General features: G+C 40.3%; 1 protein-coding gene across 3 annotated transcripts in view; it reads right to left on the bottom strand.

Moving 5' to 3' along the window:
* The window catches only part of Cdkal1 (CDK5 regulatory subunit associated protein 1 like 1), a 535,629-nt gene that overhangs the window by 200,824 nt on the left and 316,076 nt on the right, over positions 1-18,729 (bottom strand). The gene's annotated exons all lie outside the window — the stretch shown is intronic.

The following is an 18,729-nucleotide window of genomic DNA, read 5'->3' as shown; positions in this document are numbered from 1 at the left end:
TTCAAGTATTTACAGTGAGAAAGACACATGGCCAGACAAGAAAGAGGGCCAGCTTCCTGCTGCATGCACAAGAGTAAAAGGCAGAGTTCATAAGACAAGAAGAGGTGGAGAGGGAGGATGGAGAGAAAGAGATGGGGGTAGTCTATGCTGCTCTTTACCAGCATGTGTGTGCACAGTGGTGTCTGCTCTCCCAGCACAGCACAGCACAGCACAGCACAGCACAGCACAGCACAGCACAGCACAGCACAGCACAGCACAGGACCTTTTTGGATATTTTTTCAGGACTTTTCATTCTTTCTGCTTCTCCACTGTCTTCGAGCCTTGCCTCCTCTGCTTCCCTCAGGCTTGCTTTCTTTCCCTTTGCAGCGCACACGATCCCCCTTCCTTACTCCTCTCCTCAGCCTCCCTCTCCCCGCCTTTTTCATCCTTACACCAATGTTATGTAGGATCTTATGGGGTCAAATCCAGTGACTTGCAGTGGCCCTTCAGTCACTCTCAAGTCAGTCACAAGCACAGCAGCCCTGCTCCCTGCTGCCCATTTCCTTCCCCTGACTGAACATTAGCCACCTCAGCCAAGCACAAGCAGAGAGGTGGACTCCAGCCAGGTACCTTCTTAGTAGAAGAGTAGATATTTTTTTTTTTTTTGAAAAGCCCTCTTTCACCACAAAGTGCAGATTACCAAATAAAGTTACTCACAACTACCATTCCTTTGCAGGGCCTCTCCTAGGAATTAGGACGTACACACATCTGGCTGTGGATAAATTGCCAAGAGCTGGAGTTTCTAATGAGGTAGCAAATTAGCCAGATGCAGTGCCATGGTCAGGAGTCTTTGGGACCACAACTTACTTGCTCTGTAGTGAAAATGTTGGTCCTCAGCTATGATTCCAACCTTTCTGTTTTCTTCATACCAGAAGATCAAGATACCCAAAGGTTGAGAAAAAGATCCTTAAGATCTTTCTTCTTAAGGGCAGGACTCAAAGGTTTAGATATTCTTGGACACATCAACTGTGCTGAGAGGAAAGGTATCGGAATACACATCATGGCTGCAACATACAGTTATGTTTGCAGTTTCTGTGTCTGGAATTCTGCCTCTGTGGATGGGGATGGTCATAACAGTCCTTCACAGAGCCACGGGGTTACTATTTAAAGGCAGGAAATAATCCAGATATGCAATACGTGAGAACACTACACAGAAAGAGTAAATACTACATACTGAGCCATAAAATGGGATCTAAGGCTGCTTCACCAGGACAGAAGAAAATGCACTCCCTGAAAGCACGTGGGTGACACTGACTGTGAAGAGAGCACAGCTCTGGGCATGCCTTGGTCCTAGAACATGTGCCAGTGTAAGAAGAGTCATTAGATGGGGCAGTAGAAAGGAGGTAGCTTATTTCTTCTTCAGTTCTCAAAATAAGCTTCACTGCTGGTAGGCCTCCTCTGCTTGATACTATACACGTCACAGATTTGGAATGGTAGGCAGTGGGGCGCAAAATCATAAGAGCCAGGCTGTCCATTAGAGCCTGGGTTTCATGATCTGGGGAAGCGGCACAGTGAGGGAAGTGCTTGCCTAGGACACACGAAGCTCTGGGGTCCAGCTGCAACACCACATAAAACCAGGTAAGTTGGTTCCAGCCCATATTCCGGCATTCCAGAGGCAGAGAGGCAAGAGGATCTAAACCCAAGGCCACCCTCAGATATTCAGCTATCACAAGGTCATTTGCAAGCTACATGCCATACCAAAAAGATTCTCAACGATGCCTTGCTCTGCCGCGTTACAAGAATCCCCAAGAATACAGATTAGTGCAACCACACTTTCTGTTTTTCATCTAGTTTTTGTCCTTTGGTGTTCTTGGTGAAGGACAACCTGTGCTTCTTCCCATTTCAAACACCTTTCCATGCTGGTCTCCCAGTGACCAGGCCCCAGTACTATATCCAAGTGGTCCCACAGTTCCGTCTGGAAGTGGTGCAAGGAATCCAAGAGTGGAAGCCGCACAAGGACAGGAGTTAGCTCTGCCCTTGTCTGTATACACCAGCACCTGTGACACTAAGGATTCTTAGAGTCATTGAAGTGAAGAGCCACAGGGCTGCTGGGATGAGAAACGTGCTTCCACCAAGACTGACAACCTCAGATCTGAGTTCAAGTCCTTGAGACTCAGATTGTGGAAGGCAACACCTGGGTCTCTAAAGTTCTCCTCTGATCTAAGCACACACACACACACACACACACACACACACACACACACAATCTAATACAAACAACATACATTTAGCATTTGCAAATAGCTGTTTTATGAACACACACATTTTATGAATACACACAAACACATATTCGGATAGCATATATTATTGGGATAGAATGTAATGTTTTGAAACATCTTGCATAATAATGAAATTAACATAGACTATATCTACATTCAATAGGAAGACAGAATTTTGATTAGTATTGAACCAGTTTGACAAAAACAGGCCCCCAGACATCAGCTTGCTATAATTTTTGGACTGAGGGAAATGTACACATCACTGTATGTGAATGTGTACAAAATTAAAACCCATGACTGCAAAAGTTGCCCCTAGAGGTTCACCAATGGAATTTTCAGACCAATGTATATAGCTTAAATTTACCAAAGGCCAAGGGAGAATTTTGTTCTGCTGGGGGAGAACAAATTTACATAGAGGCACAAAAATATGAGAGGCATAGTTTTACACACACACACACACACACACACACACACACACACACACACACACACGATGCATATATGAATGCCTTTGTGATTTGAGGAGCTTGGGTAGCAAACAGCATGAAAATACTATTTCAACATGAGGTCATTTATAATTTAAGAGTTGATATGCCAAGGCTGATCACAATATAGATGGCAACTATTTGACAGGCAGAGAGTGAAGAAAGGCTAACCAGATCAATAAGCCAGTGTTGCTGTCTTGTGCTGTTATATGGAGCTGTCTTCTTAGACGATGGAAATTACATCTATGTTTATTATTTATTCCTGAACTCAAAATATCAAGAAAAGGCAGTGAGCTGAATGCAAACATAGCAGGCAATCTGGTGAGCACATACGTTTTCAAACAACAGTTAAGTGTCATTTTTGTTACACTGCAGACACCAATGGCTGCCTGGTTTGGAATATCTATACCACTCACTCATATATGAGTATGCAAATGAGATAGGAGCTGAAAAACCAGCTCAGGACTTTAAGAGCACATACTTCTCTCCCACAGGATCTAAATTCACTTCCTAGGTGAATCAACTCCAGTTCCCTGCTCTGAACTCTATTGCATGTGCACTTGTGTGCACATAACATACCCAGATACATCATTAAAAATTAAAAAAATCTGTAAAGAAAAGTGTAAAGATATATATGAATGAGAAACTGTGACATGTATTCTTCTGGGTCTTCATTACCACACTGAGTTCCCTCACTTCTATCCATTTCCCTGCACGTTTAATAATTTCATTTTCCTTTACACCTGAATAAAATTCTATTGTGTATAAATGCCACGTTTTATTATCTATTAATCAGCTGACAGACATCTATGCTGTTTGTATAACCTAGCTATCGTGAGTAGAGCAGAAATGAACCTGTTGTTTTACTGTGGTGATGCATATATTAGCCATTTTCATTATGAATACAATTCAGTGTCATCAAGTATAGCCACAAAGTCATATAACTGTCACATGTTATCTGTATCCTCAAAAATTTTATCTTGCAAAACTAAAACTGAGCACATTCAAGATTGACACTACATTTCCTTCTCCCTGAGCTCTGGGAAATGCCTTTCTTCTTTGGGTTTACAACGTTGAGGACTCTAAGCATTCCATATACACGGAACCACACAGTCTGTGACTTGCAGAATCTTTGAAGGTCCCTTTCTGTAGCAGTTTACATATTTGCCTTTTCTCTCTTTTAGGTGGCTAATGGCTATATTGCCATGTCAGAGGTCATCATACAGATTCCAGGCGCAGTTTTTCCTACCCTGCAATTATTCCACATATCCTCATACCCAAAGGTGATAAATGGAAATAGCACTTCTTTTCTCTATTTTCTCAATTTCTATATTATACCCCAATCAAGCATCAAATGTTTAAAAGGAAAGCTACCCTTATGATATATTTGATCATAAAAATAAGTGGGCATACAACCTGTTTTCATGACTCTTTCCACTGAGCACTGCAACAGCGCAGGACAATATTCAAAAGAGTAGTGCCCCAGTGTTCGATGGCCCTGTTCCGGAGTCACCTTCAACACTGGCAAAGTCATACAAACCCCCACAGAAGACAACCAGGAGCATATTTCATCCATGGCTTCATTAATACCATCTGAGTAGCATTGAGTCAATCAGCAGTGCTCACATTTCCTCTCAGCAAGTAAGAAATCCATCACCATAATAGCATCAGAAAGGGAAGGAGAGAGTGTGAAGGGGGGGTGGGAGTCCCCAGTCTCAGTGTCCCAAATGGAAAGGACTAGATATTGTGAACAGATTCTAATTTATATATGAACTATAGCTTCATTGAAACAGGATGTTGAATTTTAAACTACAAGGAGTTAATAATTTCAAAATTTGAGCTAAAATAAGTTGAGTAAAAAAATGTCTGTTCTAATTAGCTTCTAAAGAAACACTCAAGGACCCCAACAAATCTTCATCTTCCTGCATCTCAGCATCAGAGCCAAGACCACACTTTACATTAGAAAGATAAAAATACACATTTCCACACTAATGTCAAAAGGGAGGCACATACACACACACACACACACACATACACAAACACACTCATTTTCACCTGATACCATTGGTGTTTATAATACGTTCAAGTTATTTCTCTGGTCTCTTAAGAAATCAAAAATGGAGTGGTGGTAAGGAAATGGGGTGGTAGATCTTGGAAAATCTAGAAGAAATGAGGGTGAATATGGTCAAAAATCAATTGTATAAATTATAAGATCTCAAAGAATAAAAATGATATATTAAAAAAAGATCAAAAGTTCTAACATCCTAACTGTCGCAATGATTGCATAAATATTTATGTATATTAAAAATCATGGGGCTGAACACAAACCATCAGTTAATTTCCCTTTATAAGTTTTAAAATAAAATAACAAGCATAAGAGAAAAATGTGTTTCTATTCAAAAACTCTATATGATGGAACAGATACTACTTCTAAGAAGGGAAATCCTCTAGTAATTTTCCTTTTTGTAGTTTTGAAAAGATCAAGGCAATGAAACACACCATAAACAAATCAATAACTGTTCAGTTTAATGGGGAAAGGGAAAGTCAGTTAAATTCAGCATTTAGCTGAGACAGCTCAATTGGCTTCTATTAAACATTACATAAATAATTAAGGAATCTAATGCAAAGGCACAGGTAAAGATTATTTTAAAATATTTACATCATTTATCTCTTGTCTGATCATCCAATTTGAAGCTTACCTTAGATAACATTTGTTTCACACTGAAGGCAAAACCTGGACATTGATCTAGTAACTTAGCTGCATTAGTTACAAGTTATGGAAGTGATGGAGCCTAAACAAGTACTCATTCAACATCAGATATATTCCAGGATTAGCCAGACCAATAGTGATTCTCTCTGCATTTCAAAAGTGGGTATAGTGGTGCCTGATCATATCCAGTGCTCTGTAGGAAAGCTCAAAGTGTGCCATTCAACTCCTTTCTACGTCTCTAAACAGAAGTCCTGTTGCTTTGACAGTGGCTTTGTTCCCGCTGGTCAAATATTCCAGAAGGAGAGATCCCTGACTTGCAAATGAAATCAGGACAGAAACTCCAGGAGATGGTGGAAATTCTGCTTCATTTCAGTCACAATTCTGAGGTAGAAGTAACTTAGCTATGGACAATAGCCAGGAATAATAATTACATAGCAGCAGCAGGGGCAAATTTCCTTGGTAGCTACTGCGAGTTAGTGGTTAATTCCTTGTACATTCCTTGTGTTATCTTTCCTAGCTGTGACAGTTGATGTTAATAGTTAAGACCAGGTTAAGGGATTCCCACAAAACAAAACAAAACAAAACACCAAAAACAAACAAACAACAAAAACAAAACTGGTAAAATACGCCTTTACAGATTAAAAAAGAAGACGAAGAAGAAGACTTCTGGGTGAACCTGTGAGTGTGGTTCCAGAAGATGCTTGTATTTCAATCACTAGAGGAACAGTAGTTCACATTCGCCAATGGGTATGCATCACTTTGCCTATTAGTAACCCACACTGGACACATTGCAGAAACAGTAACATACCCTCTTTTTAAGGGCTGAGGTTTCCATGTCCTTCCCTTCTGTAGAGCAGTCGCTGCTCCCAAGCCTTTGGACATTAGGCACACAGTGATGGCTGTGCGGTGCTCCTGTCATCAGATAGAATGAATTGGACCACTAGTGCCCCTCCTGCTGAAGTCTCAGAGGCAGTTGTCTAGGCCTCCAGTCACTGTGACAATGAAATCCTTGATAAACACCTATCTGTCCTGCTTGCATTAAATTACATACCTATGTTTGAACACACACACAATCCTATTTTTCTCTGGAAAATTCTAGATAAGCCACTTTATGGGTGAATGACACATTTATTTTATGGTTAAATAGCCTACCATTTAGAAATTTCTTAACTAGTATGTCTATAATAAGAGTAGCTGACTATCTGGAAGGGTAAGTGTATCACTGTTCATGCAGTACAGTGAAGGACAAAGTCACTGTTTTCATTAGCATGTACTAACTGCACACAATGATAAGTTTCTTTATGATATCTACATACAGATATGCATGCTATCTATCATCCACTACCCTCTCTTGATCCTACCTAGACTTAACCCTCCCACTGGCCCACAGCCTCTTTCAAGATACAAAATAAAAAAAAATATTAATTCAGTTCAATCAGCTGCAAAAGTCTTCACACCATGGGATATTCAATTTCGGATGATAAATAAAAAATTTTCTAATTAAACTACTAGAAGAAATATTCAAGTAAAATACAAGTGGAGGACACAGTTTACAAATTCACAGTCAGCCATCTTTAAATGACCCTAAAGTCACGCATGGCAATCCTAAATATCAAAGTCTAACCTAGGTTTTTGTCTTTACTGTCATAATTCAGTGAAACTAATACAACTGGGTATGATAAAACTACTCACACATTTTTCCCTTAAAAAATCATCATAGACAATTCTTTTCTTTTAAAAAATATATGAGACTCTTAGAAATATATTTTGGGCATACCTACCTTAGTGTGTTAAAATACAAAGCTATACTTCCTTAAAGTAATCTATGGATTCTCTAACATTACTCTGAAGTTATTTGGACCCCAGTTTGATGGCACTGTCCTATATATAATACCAGCACCTTGGAGGCTGGGACAGGAGGATATCAAGTACAAGCCAGACTGGACAACACAGTGTGAAACTTTATAAAAACTGCAATTTAAAAGGACAGCTGGAGGAATGCAATAGTCAATCTATTTATTGCATTCAATACACTGATTGCTTGATTTTTATCAAAATAATTCTAAAGAGGATTGTTCACTTCATAGTTGATTTATAGAACACCGTGGATTAAATCTGCTACATGTTTTAGAAAAATAAAAGACCCATCAATCAGATAATTAGTGCGTGTAATAGTGGAAAGGCCCCCTAGAGTTAAGTAATTTTCTCTATTATAAATGTAACACCTTTTTATATTAAAAGTCTAGGAAAATGGAAAAATTAATAACTGTTACCTCCTCTTGGAGTGGTGGGGTTTATATTACATGAGCCAGGCTGGAGGAGGGAGGCTGGTCTTGAACTTCTGTGATCCACATAATCCTTAATAAAGGAAAACTTCAAGTCTCTCAAAATAAATGAGTATTTCAATTCATCTTGAAACGGCTAATATAAAATTATTTCTGACATTATCTATTGGGATTAGGAAAAGTGAAACAATTTTTAAGAACCAAAATAAAGAGTTAAAGATATTTCAGTAGAACATTGGGTGCATGCCTTTAATCCTAGCACTCTAGATGCAGGCTGAGTTGGAAGCAAGCTAGGCTTACATCCCAAGCCATGCTTCCACACTAAGTCCTAGGCTAGACAGCACTACATAGTGAAATCATGTCTCAACAGCCAAAAACCTTACAAACAACAAACTTGATTGTATTAGGCCCTCCTCAGCCAAGCACTATCACTACAGGCATGTGTGATGTGCCCATGTTAGCATAGCCAGAGAAGTCTGAATATGCAAATAACAATCTAAATATAGAAATAACGACAAAGGTGATGCAGATTTATGAAGTTATACTATTACAGCAATCATTCCTGGAAGGAACTACAGAGTAACAATGGAAAAAACTAATACAAACGAAAAAAAAAATGTCAAAAAAGACCTTACAAGCAAAAAGTAAAAACAGAAAGAGAAACGGGCAATCCTCTTCTTTAAAGTCTTATAAAAAGGCACCATGAGAAGTTCTTAACTGGTTTGATTCAGAGGAACAAGGACATTTGCCAATCTTTTCCAAATTACAAATAATTAGTGATACTGGGGCACAGAAAACCATGATCGCAGTCAGAGAGGCCTGCAGTGAACTCTGCTTAAAGTTTTCAGGCTTCCTGAAGAGCAAGGTGATTCCCAGGCTGAAGCCTTGGGACTTATTCTAAAGTTCCCTTATCTGGCAGAGACAACATTTTCTCAAAGAATACTGCTTTGGTCTCCCTCCCTCAAATCATAATAAGCAGGGAAAGCTCATCACTAGACTATGAACCAGCTCAATGCCCATGTCTGGGCAGATGTTCCTGGGATTCTGAGGGGCAGCGTTGGAAGGGCTCTACCCACCACGGTTCCACCAGTAATGTTGCCTGCCACATGGGACCCAGCTTCAAGAGAGCTAGTCTGAAGAGCAAATTCAAACTGAGGCCCAAGAGAAAGGCAGGGAAAAACTGGGTGCCAGGAGATCAAAGAGGAGCTCCCTCACCAGGAGCAAGCAACAGAGCAACAATTCCAGCTCAGCCAACAACAGCTGGAGGCCTTCCACCCCAGATGTAAGCTAGCCACTTCTTAAGAATCTCAACAGAGACCCACAGCATGTACTACACCCCTTGTGTAATTCAAGTGGCTCCTGCTTTCATCTTATCAGACTATATAATTCCACACAAGGCATCTTGGGAACCACCTCAAGTCTTTCTTTTATAAAAAAAAAAATGAGAGGGAAGGACAAGGAAAAGGTTTTTAGATTCTGAATTAGACTTGAGAGTCAACAAAATGTTATCTTTGGCTAATGTAGGGTAGAATCACTGTTTCTTGAGGACCCTCACCTATGCTCTTTGTGATTTCCTTCTGCGACCCTTTACATCAGGTGACCATACTGACCAGACACAGCCTCTTGGGCCTGTTGTCCTTTCTTCTGAGTATAGCTCTTTCTCAATGCTCGTGTTTAAGTTTTATCTTTATTAAAATCCCACTCTGCTTAACTTTACTAAACTGTCCTGAAATTCTTTCTAGTATTGAAGCTATTTAGAATTCCAGTTTGATGGTCTGAGTTGACATCCTTAAACGTCTAGAAAACTAACTCCTAAGACTGCTGAGGGTGACAGTGTGGAGCTGTGTCTCTGTCCCCTTACTTCAGACAAAGCATCACCCAAGTGCAGTTATCTGAGTCACACTCATTTGAGATCCAGGACAAACCTAGGCAGGATTTTTCCTTAACTGAATCTAAGACTCAGAGCACATAGTACAACAGTGCACTGGCCTATCAGTGCACTGCCAGTCAGCTGATCCCAAGCTGGAAGGCCATTGAGGATGACCTCTCTTGTACATTGAGGACAATCCAGAAGCTGATATTACACTGTTCAATGCTATTCAAAGGCATGAGATCTAAGTTTGGTCTCTAGTCCAGGAAGAGACACAGAATTCTTAGGTGCTACAATAAAGACACTTCTATGCCTTCACTTAAAAATTAATCCAGGTCTGGTGTGCTGTTGCAAGCCTTTAATCTCAGAACTCTATAGGTAGAGGCAAGCATATGTCTGTGTTTGAAGCCATTCTGCTCTGTATAGTCAGTGCTAGGAAAGCAAGAGCTACCTAGTGAAACCCTGTCTCAAAAACAAACAAACCAACAAATGAAGAGTTAATCCAATTGGACCCGCCAATCACACAAACAGATAAATTTTTCCCAGTAAAGCTCTGTTCTAGATAAGGAAGTAGGGATGCAACTTTGTGGTAGAGCATGCATACAGTCCAAACTTAAGTCCTCAGTAAACACACATACACACACGAACACACACACACACACACACACACACACACACACACACACACACAAGCACACGCACACACACAAGCACACACATACGCATGCACACATAGTCCAAACTCAGTCCTCAGTAAACACACACAGATATAAGCACATAAACAACTTAAAAACATGTCAATATAATAGTCCCTGGCTATTAACTATGTTACCACTAACAAAGCTGTCCTTTGCAATGGGCCTTTGGACACTGTCCTCACACCTGAGGATGCCTTGTGTTACAATGTCATAAATTTTCTGCCTATTGTCTATACAATTCCATGTGTCTCATCTGAATTTATGATCACAAGGTCTGGGAAACAGAAGAAAGATAAGAGAAATCCCAGTAACATTATCCCTGTACCCAAAGGTATTTCCTGTGGAATAGCCAAGCAAAAATAACACAAAAATGATTAATAATGAATCATGTCTGGGGGATAGATGGAGGTGTCAGTGGATAAGAACACTTGTTGTTATTCAGAGGACTCAGATTCCCAGCACTCACAACTAACTACAGTTCCAGGGACTTAGCCTCTCCAGGCTCCATGGGCAGAAGGCGGACATATGGTACATAGATGTATATTCAGTCAGACATGCATACACATAAAAAAGTAAGTGAATCTTAAAAATAAGATAGAGCATGTCTGAGAGGCAGGGAAGGAGGCAGTGCTGCAGAGTGCCCAGACATAGCACAGGTCTTGACTCGCCTCACAGTGAGTATCTGAGGGAAAAACTGCACTCATCAATATACCTATGTTTACATACGGCATACGTTAGAGCGGGTAGCAACACCGTGCTCTGGAGTATTCATGTCCCCTTGGGGTCACCTTGCTCTGGAGTATTCATGTCCCCTTGGGGTCAGAGACTAAGATTTTGGCTCACTATCTCTACCTAGCATCCCAAGCGAGTAACATGCATCATTTACCTAGAAAAAGATTCTGATCTTGTATCATTATAAAAAACAATCTTAATCTAGTATAAACCAGAAATTATATATATATGTTAAATTATAGTCATGTATACATATATGGCATATATAATATATGCATAGACAATTTTAATTTTATATTTTGCAATACTTTCCTGTGATGAATTAACTTATTTTGTATTGGTGCAGCAAAATATGTGATAATAGGTAAGTTATAAAGAAAGGCTCATACCTAGTGAGGACATTATAGTTGAAATATAAAAAGTAAAAAAGGAACTCTGCCCTGCAAAGTACAACCAAATATATAATGTAGCAAAGGGAACCAGGATGGAGGCAAGCCATTAATGAATTGGTTGCTTAGTTGTGAAGAGCCTTGCTGGGCAGCAACTGGGATTGAAAGCACTGCATGGAAAAAACATTGTACATGTGAGTCCTGTCTTCTCCTCATCGACAGAACCAGACTTCATCCTAGATACTTAATCTAAGTCCCCACATGACCCCACCTGCAAAACTCCAGATGAGCTGACTCTTACTAGCATGTTAGGATAGAGATACACTTTCAACACAGGGACCCTTGGGGACACACATACCCTATGGACTTAAAACACAAATTAGTAAACCAGCATATATTTCCACAAGGCTGAGAAGAGGGACACACACTCTGCCTTTTTCACATCGCTTCAATCTGGTCCAGCTGCTCTCCTCCATCAGTGCTTTCACGGAAATGAAGGAAAGGGAATGCTGAGTCAGCACTGAGCCTATGAACCCTGGGTCAGGGTATTTTCTGAGATTCTAATCTGCTTTTCTTTAAGCACAGATAGAGATCAGGAGGCTGCTTGAGAACATTAAGATTAAGTTGATTCCTTGATTCCTAGCAATAAATCAAATTGTGTGCGTGCGTGTGTGTGTGTGTGTGTGTGTGTGTGCGCGTGTGTGCGTGTGCATGTGTGTGCCAGAGCTTATTGTGAGATGTCTACTTTGGCGCTCCATCTTGCTTTAAGAGACAAGATCTTTCAGTGAACCAGTTGTTCATCAGCTGGGCCAGACTGGTTGGCCAGCAAACCTTGACTTTCCTGTCATGGTCGACTGTACCCAGGAATTACAGGTCAAAATAAAGCCTGCCTTTCTTAACCAGCTTTTGCCAAGAATTTATAATAGCAATGGCACAAGAAACTAAGAAGGAATAGCGCAAATTTGGGTTTTCAGAATAATGACAACAGGGCACCTGTTGAGGGTTTATGCACCCGGAAACTGTCAGCAATTCTTACTGGTCCAGAGAGTAGTGAAAGCTCTTTATGCTGGTGGCTCCCAGCTCCACTCAGTCTGTCCACTGTCACCTCCCACTGCTGCTTCTGTCGCATTGCCCGTCCTCTTTCAAGCACAGAGCACCCCTTGCCTTAAAGCTTATTCACAACTAAACATTGCCTTTCCTGGAATATCCTGTGGAATACTCACCTCTCTATAGATGTTACCTCAGCCTAGACTACAAGTGCCCACCTCAGGCACCAACTCCTCCTCCCCCTGTGGATCCTCACCACTCGCGGTACAGATAATTTCCGGTCCTACTCTTATTTCCAAGCAGTGACCACTGTGTGTGATTTCCCATTTGGCTGCTGTCCCGCTCCAGAATGCCCATGCCACCTCAAAACCAATACTTATGAAGACTGAACTGCCACGATCATCAGTAGCACACTCAATGTTCACAGACATACAACTTAGAGCTTGACTCTTCCCAGCACCAGGTATTAATAAATCTCAACTATGGAGAGTTCATCCTAAAATTTCTACAGTATCAAATACCAGTTTATACTACTGTTTTATAAGCTATCTCCCAAGAATAACACCCTTATTTGTAAATATAAAACACTAATTATGAAGCTCCATGGGAAGAACAATGATGTCGGCCACCCAGACGCCCCCAGACTCCCAGGGACTGAACCATCAACCAAGGGGCACATATGGTTCCAGCCAAAAATGTGGCAGAGGAAGGCCTTGTTGGGCATCAGTGGGAGGAATAGTCCTTGGTCAGATAAAGGCTCAACAGAGGCCCCAACAAAGGGAAACCGAGGAGGGGGGAGGAAGTGTATTGGGTGGAGAGGCATATACATGGAGGCAGGGGGAAGGAGGAGGGGGAGGGGTTGGGGGTCTTAGAGGAGGGGAGATATTGGGAAAGGTTTTACCATTGGCAATGTAAATGAAGACGATATTCAATAAAAAGTATAAAAAGAAAAAAACAGTAATTATGAACACTGCCAAATATTCGGAGCGTACAAATATCTTTTGAAAAAAAAAAAAAAGAAGCAAGGAGCTCCCTTCACAGGACAGCTCAGGGAAGGGCAGTAGCTACTTGGATACCGTGCCCTAAGCTTTTCATAAACATCCCGCCCAATAGAGATTCCCTAACCAAAAAAACTCCAGCCACCTCAGATGCATTAACCATCTCAGCTTTGTGCCATTCACTTTCTGTGCCTCTAAAATACTAAGAAATCAAGAATTTAATTCATTTGTTTTCACCAAACACTTAAATATGCAACCTGAAGAACATCCATTTAGAGAGACACAGCCCACTTCATCACTTGATAACAAAATCTCTTAGTAAACCCTTTTGCCTGATCCCTACTTCCATGTGACCTGTTTGCAGACTGGACTTTGCTATATATGGCCACACTATTCCTCCTGGAGTAGTATGGGCTCTATCTATGCTCTATCTGGCTGAGGTGCCTGCCATACCACAGTCCAGAAGGGAAGTGGAATGGTGCTAAGAAAGACCCACCCTCACCAGAACCAACTTACAGTCCTTGTTCCTATAACAAGGCATTCATTAACAATGTCAGGAAGACCAGCTACCCATGAGGCTCCATCACAACAGCCCAAGAGCCACAGGCTTGGGTGTCTACCCAACAAACTGCAGGAAACTGCTATGGGAAGCAGAGCCTTGACGATGCTGTATTTACCATGTTCTTGAAGGCTTCTATGAAAAGCAGCTAAGCACTAGCTGCATCTCTGTCACTGTACAAAACCAAAGGGCAGCCAGTAAAGTTCTCATTTCATTTTGAACAACAGGTTAGTATAGCCTGTGGCATCAATTTTAGACTGACTTTTATAACTTTGAGGAAGTTGAAGAGGTGGAATATAATTGATTAGATTATTAACTTATCAATTAAACAAGGAAGTAAAACATGGTCACTTTAAGTGATGTTTTTTCCCCTCACAGAATGATGAAAGACCTAAGAGATTGAGACAATCCCCCTCTGATCACTGCTATTACCTGACAAAGAAATAAGGATCAGACCTGGTGAGGTGACTTGACTCAAGCCACACTGTTGACAGAATGCTATAAACAGAACTAGAAACTATATCCTCAGTTTCACAACAGTGCCTAATAAATACAATGTGTACCTTTATAATGGAGATTAAGCTAATTTGTATCCAAGCATATTCTAATAGAATATATGGGTTAATTATTCAATCTACCACTATATCTAATATTAAAATGTTTTGTTCTGAATTTCATTATTTTAGGTATGCATTATGTTTACTACCCACTGGAAAATGTGCCTGACCCTAACACTTCCCCTATTGGAGGTAATTATTGTACCTGACCATGTTGAGGGGCACTTAATAATCCTCACAAAAGAGTCTAGGAAAGGTGACTCTTGTAAGCCAGCAGCCATGACTTGGATGTATTCTGCCTTTTCCCTACCTATTTCTCTCCAAATGCCAAGTTAAAAATTTTTCCCTAATAAACTCAACTTTTAAGAAGAAAAGGTCTACCTAAAAAAGAAATGGCAGCTTTTTCTATGTGAATTACAGAGGTAAGACAACCAATTATGTCTACCCCAGGACCTTGCCATTCCACTAAAAAAAAGATTGCATATATCCTTTAGAAGACTTTATAAAATATTTATTAGAAGACTTATCCACTATGTTCATAGCAGCCTTATTTATAATAGCCAGAAGCTGGAGAGAACCCAGATGTCCCTCAATGGAAGAATGGATACAGAAAATGTGGTATATTTACATAATGGAATACTACTCAGCAATTAAAAACAATGAATTCATGAAATTTTTAGGAAAATGGTTGGGACTGGAAAATATCATCCTAAGTGAGGTAACCCAATCACAAAAGAATACACATTGAATGCAGTCACTGATAAGTGAATATTAATTAGCCCAGAAGCTCTTAATACTCAAGACACAAGTAACATATCAAATGATTCCCAAGAAGAAGGAAGGAGAGGTCCCTGGTCCTGGAAAGGCTTGATCCAGCATTGTAGGGGAGTACCAGGACAGAGAAATGGAAGGGGGTTGATTGGGGAATGGACAGACAGAAGAGAGCTTATAGAACTTATGGGGAGGGGGAAACCGGGAAAGAGGAAAGCATTTGGAATGTAAACAAAGAATATAGAAAATTAAAAAAAATAGACACAATCTAGAAATTAATGTTATATTGAATAAGAGAACTGGTAAACAAATTGTGGACATTTATCATACAAAATTTACAACAAACCAGAAACAAATTATCAAGACACATGACAGGAAAAACTCAAAAAAACTTTGTGCAGAAAGTAAACTAAATTCAAGAGAGAAGGAACTATACAAGTCTACTTATATCGTATTCAGGAGATGGAAAGGTACCAGTGACAGAATTTCTTCATTCAGGATGCCTTTAGGAGCCATTGATGGGAAATAGATGTGGAGGGAAATCACACGAGAAATGTCCAATGGAGAAAGGCCGTAAGGACTCACTGAGCCCTGGGGTTACAGTACTCCACTGTATTTGTTATGCCACAGTGAAAAGGGAGAGGGGCAAGAGAGGCAGGGAGTGGCTACACCACACATAAGCTCTGGGTATATCTCAAGGACTGGGGTTGATGAAGGAAAAAATGGACCTATGCTTCAGGAAGGTTTCCTTACTTTGTACTATAATACCCCCTTTTATAAATAATTAAGTTTTACTACAGAACAAATTTTATATATTTGATAGATGCTTAAAGATAATTATTTCTTTGAATTACAGGCATTTGTGTGCTGTTGGTTGCTGTGGGCATCTGAATACAAGTGCTACAGATGCCAGAAGAGCGTGTTGGATCACTTGGAGCTGCAGTTAGAGGCAAGCACCAGCCAACTAAGCTGTGTGCTGGAAACCCAACTCAGGTCCTCTGCAAGAACGATGCATACTTTATAACTGCCCACTAAGCCATGACTCCAGTCCTTGATAAAATCTTTTTAAGTATAAAAATTTTACTATAAAGATAAACTGTAATGACTCAGACAATAGAACATGATTTAGACAGAGAATAGGCTATCAAGCCAAGAAAATACACAGGAACCATACTTGATTACTAATTAAAAGATGACAATGTACAGTTTACTATGATTCTAACAATCTAAAATCCAAAACTATGGAAAGAAAAAACAACTCAGTGGGGTCAGGGTTAGGGACATTTGGGACAGTGAAGCTCCTCTTGTGATGCTGGGATGTGGTAGTATAAATACATTTCATTAGGCTGCCGTCAAAACCCAGAGAATGTATTCCAACAGTGAACCTTCTTCAGACAATGCCACACAGGATACCAGCTGCAAGAAACCTGACACCAGAGTCACTTGGAAAGCGAAGCAGATGCACGGATTAGGTATTTTCTTTTTGGGTCATACATGCTTTGAATGATTTTGCTCTTAAAGCTTTTGCATGGGGAACACTTGTTTCACAAACGTTTAATCTAATTTCACACACTGGCATACACACACCAGACATACAACACACACACACACACACACACACACACACACACACACACACCAGCACCCAAATTATGAAGCGCCAAGTCTAAAGGACACCTCTCGGCTGATAATAGTCATTTTCACACTTTGCAGACAAAGTACCCTGATGTACTAAGCAGGTATCCTCTATACCTTGACTTCTTAAAATGAGGTTGCAGAACACAATGAGGATTGTGGAAAACCTGATAACAGTAAGAGTTCTCTGAATGTACAACAACCAAAAATTACTTCAACACCAAATATGTCTTCATGGGTGACATTTTTTAGCAGAGCCTGCCATGTGGCATTGTGTGACATCACCGAGGCCTTGGTCCTAAATACAAACCTGTGCCCTGCCCATTGCAAATACTGCCACACCACACAAAGTTCAAACACCCAGCTCAGCTTTGAAACTACTCTATGTTATGAACTGCAGTGTTTCTCCTATTAGCAGAGCACTCTCCTGCTCTTACAGAATATAGTAGTTTAATTATAGAAGACAATGGCTTCTCAACTTTTCCTGTCATTCCATGATATGTAAGTAGTAGCAACACAATTTTTTTTTTCTCAAAATTCATCACACTTTCAGGAGTGACTGGCTACTGCATGTGAGGTGGGAAGAGGAAACTGTAGGAGTGCTGGAGTTGGGGGACAGCTGAGTTTGGAATTGAGTCTGGGCAACTGCAGCCCTGAATCCACAAAGGAATTCTGAGCTGGAAATGATGGAGACAGAGTTCTCTGTAGGCACAGAACATGCACACAGTTCTAACTGTGTATTTCCATCCAGTGTTCTTCAATTTAAACAAAAGCCCTTGTTTTGCAGCAAGATGCACAAATAAGAGTTATCAGGATCCATAAAAACAGCTGGTTTTGACCCATGATCTAAATACCTTATTTCCAAGACACAATTGATTCTAACCTGCATTGGAAACCTTCAAAGGAAAAACAAAAGCGATAAATACTACCAAATTAATATCATCTGTTCACTGTAGTCTGCCATGTGACTTCTTAGTTGTTAGAGTGAACACAAAGGCCTAAAGGCAACCCAGTCAATCAGGAATAGAGTGAAATCTCTCAAACTGAGGCAAAAGGAACTTTAAATCAGTTTCCCCCAATTCCTTGTTACAGTAGCAGACAACAAAGACAACCCTTCTCAGGAGATGTTTCTTAGTTGATGACTGAGAGTTTAAGAACTTAAAAGAAAACACAATCGACAAAATACTGCACATCTTCTATTGCAATTTCTTTGAAACTCTATCAGTGTCACTAACTGTAAGAGAAGACACACTTGGCATGTGAGCCCTTAACCTACAATACCTACTAGCACTAGGCAAGATGTGGAAGCAGCACCCTCGGATACTCCTGCTATCACCCACAAAGCCCCCTGCAGGCTGCTCCTGCCTCACAGAATGCCATTTTCTTTTCTGACAGGGACTTGGGTCTGTCTCATCAGTCATGCCTTTCCTTTCCTAATGAAAAAATGCATAACAACTCAAAATGCCTTATTAAAGATTGTTTTATATAGGAAAAGATGGGAAATTCTACCATACATGTCTGTTCTTATATTTCTAGAGCATCCCACAAAGAATTATCTAATATTCTTTGTATAGGGTAGGTGAATGCTTAAAAGTACCATTAATATATGCAGGCCCCAAGTTCCACATAGACATGAACATTCACACTAATGAGGAACGTACCCAGGGCTGTCCTGAACACTGGCCCTGACACTAGTCAATCACACAGTCCTGTCTTCATAAGTTCATCTTGAATT

This window comes from Apodemus sylvaticus, chromosome 14, assembly GCF_947179515.1.
Source record: "Apodemus sylvaticus chromosome 14, mApoSyl1.1, whole genome shotgun sequence".
NCBI lineage: Eukaryota > Metazoa > Chordata > Mammalia > Rodentia > Muridae > Apodemus > Apodemus sylvaticus.
This window is presented reverse-complemented; position numbering and strand designations above follow the sequence as displayed.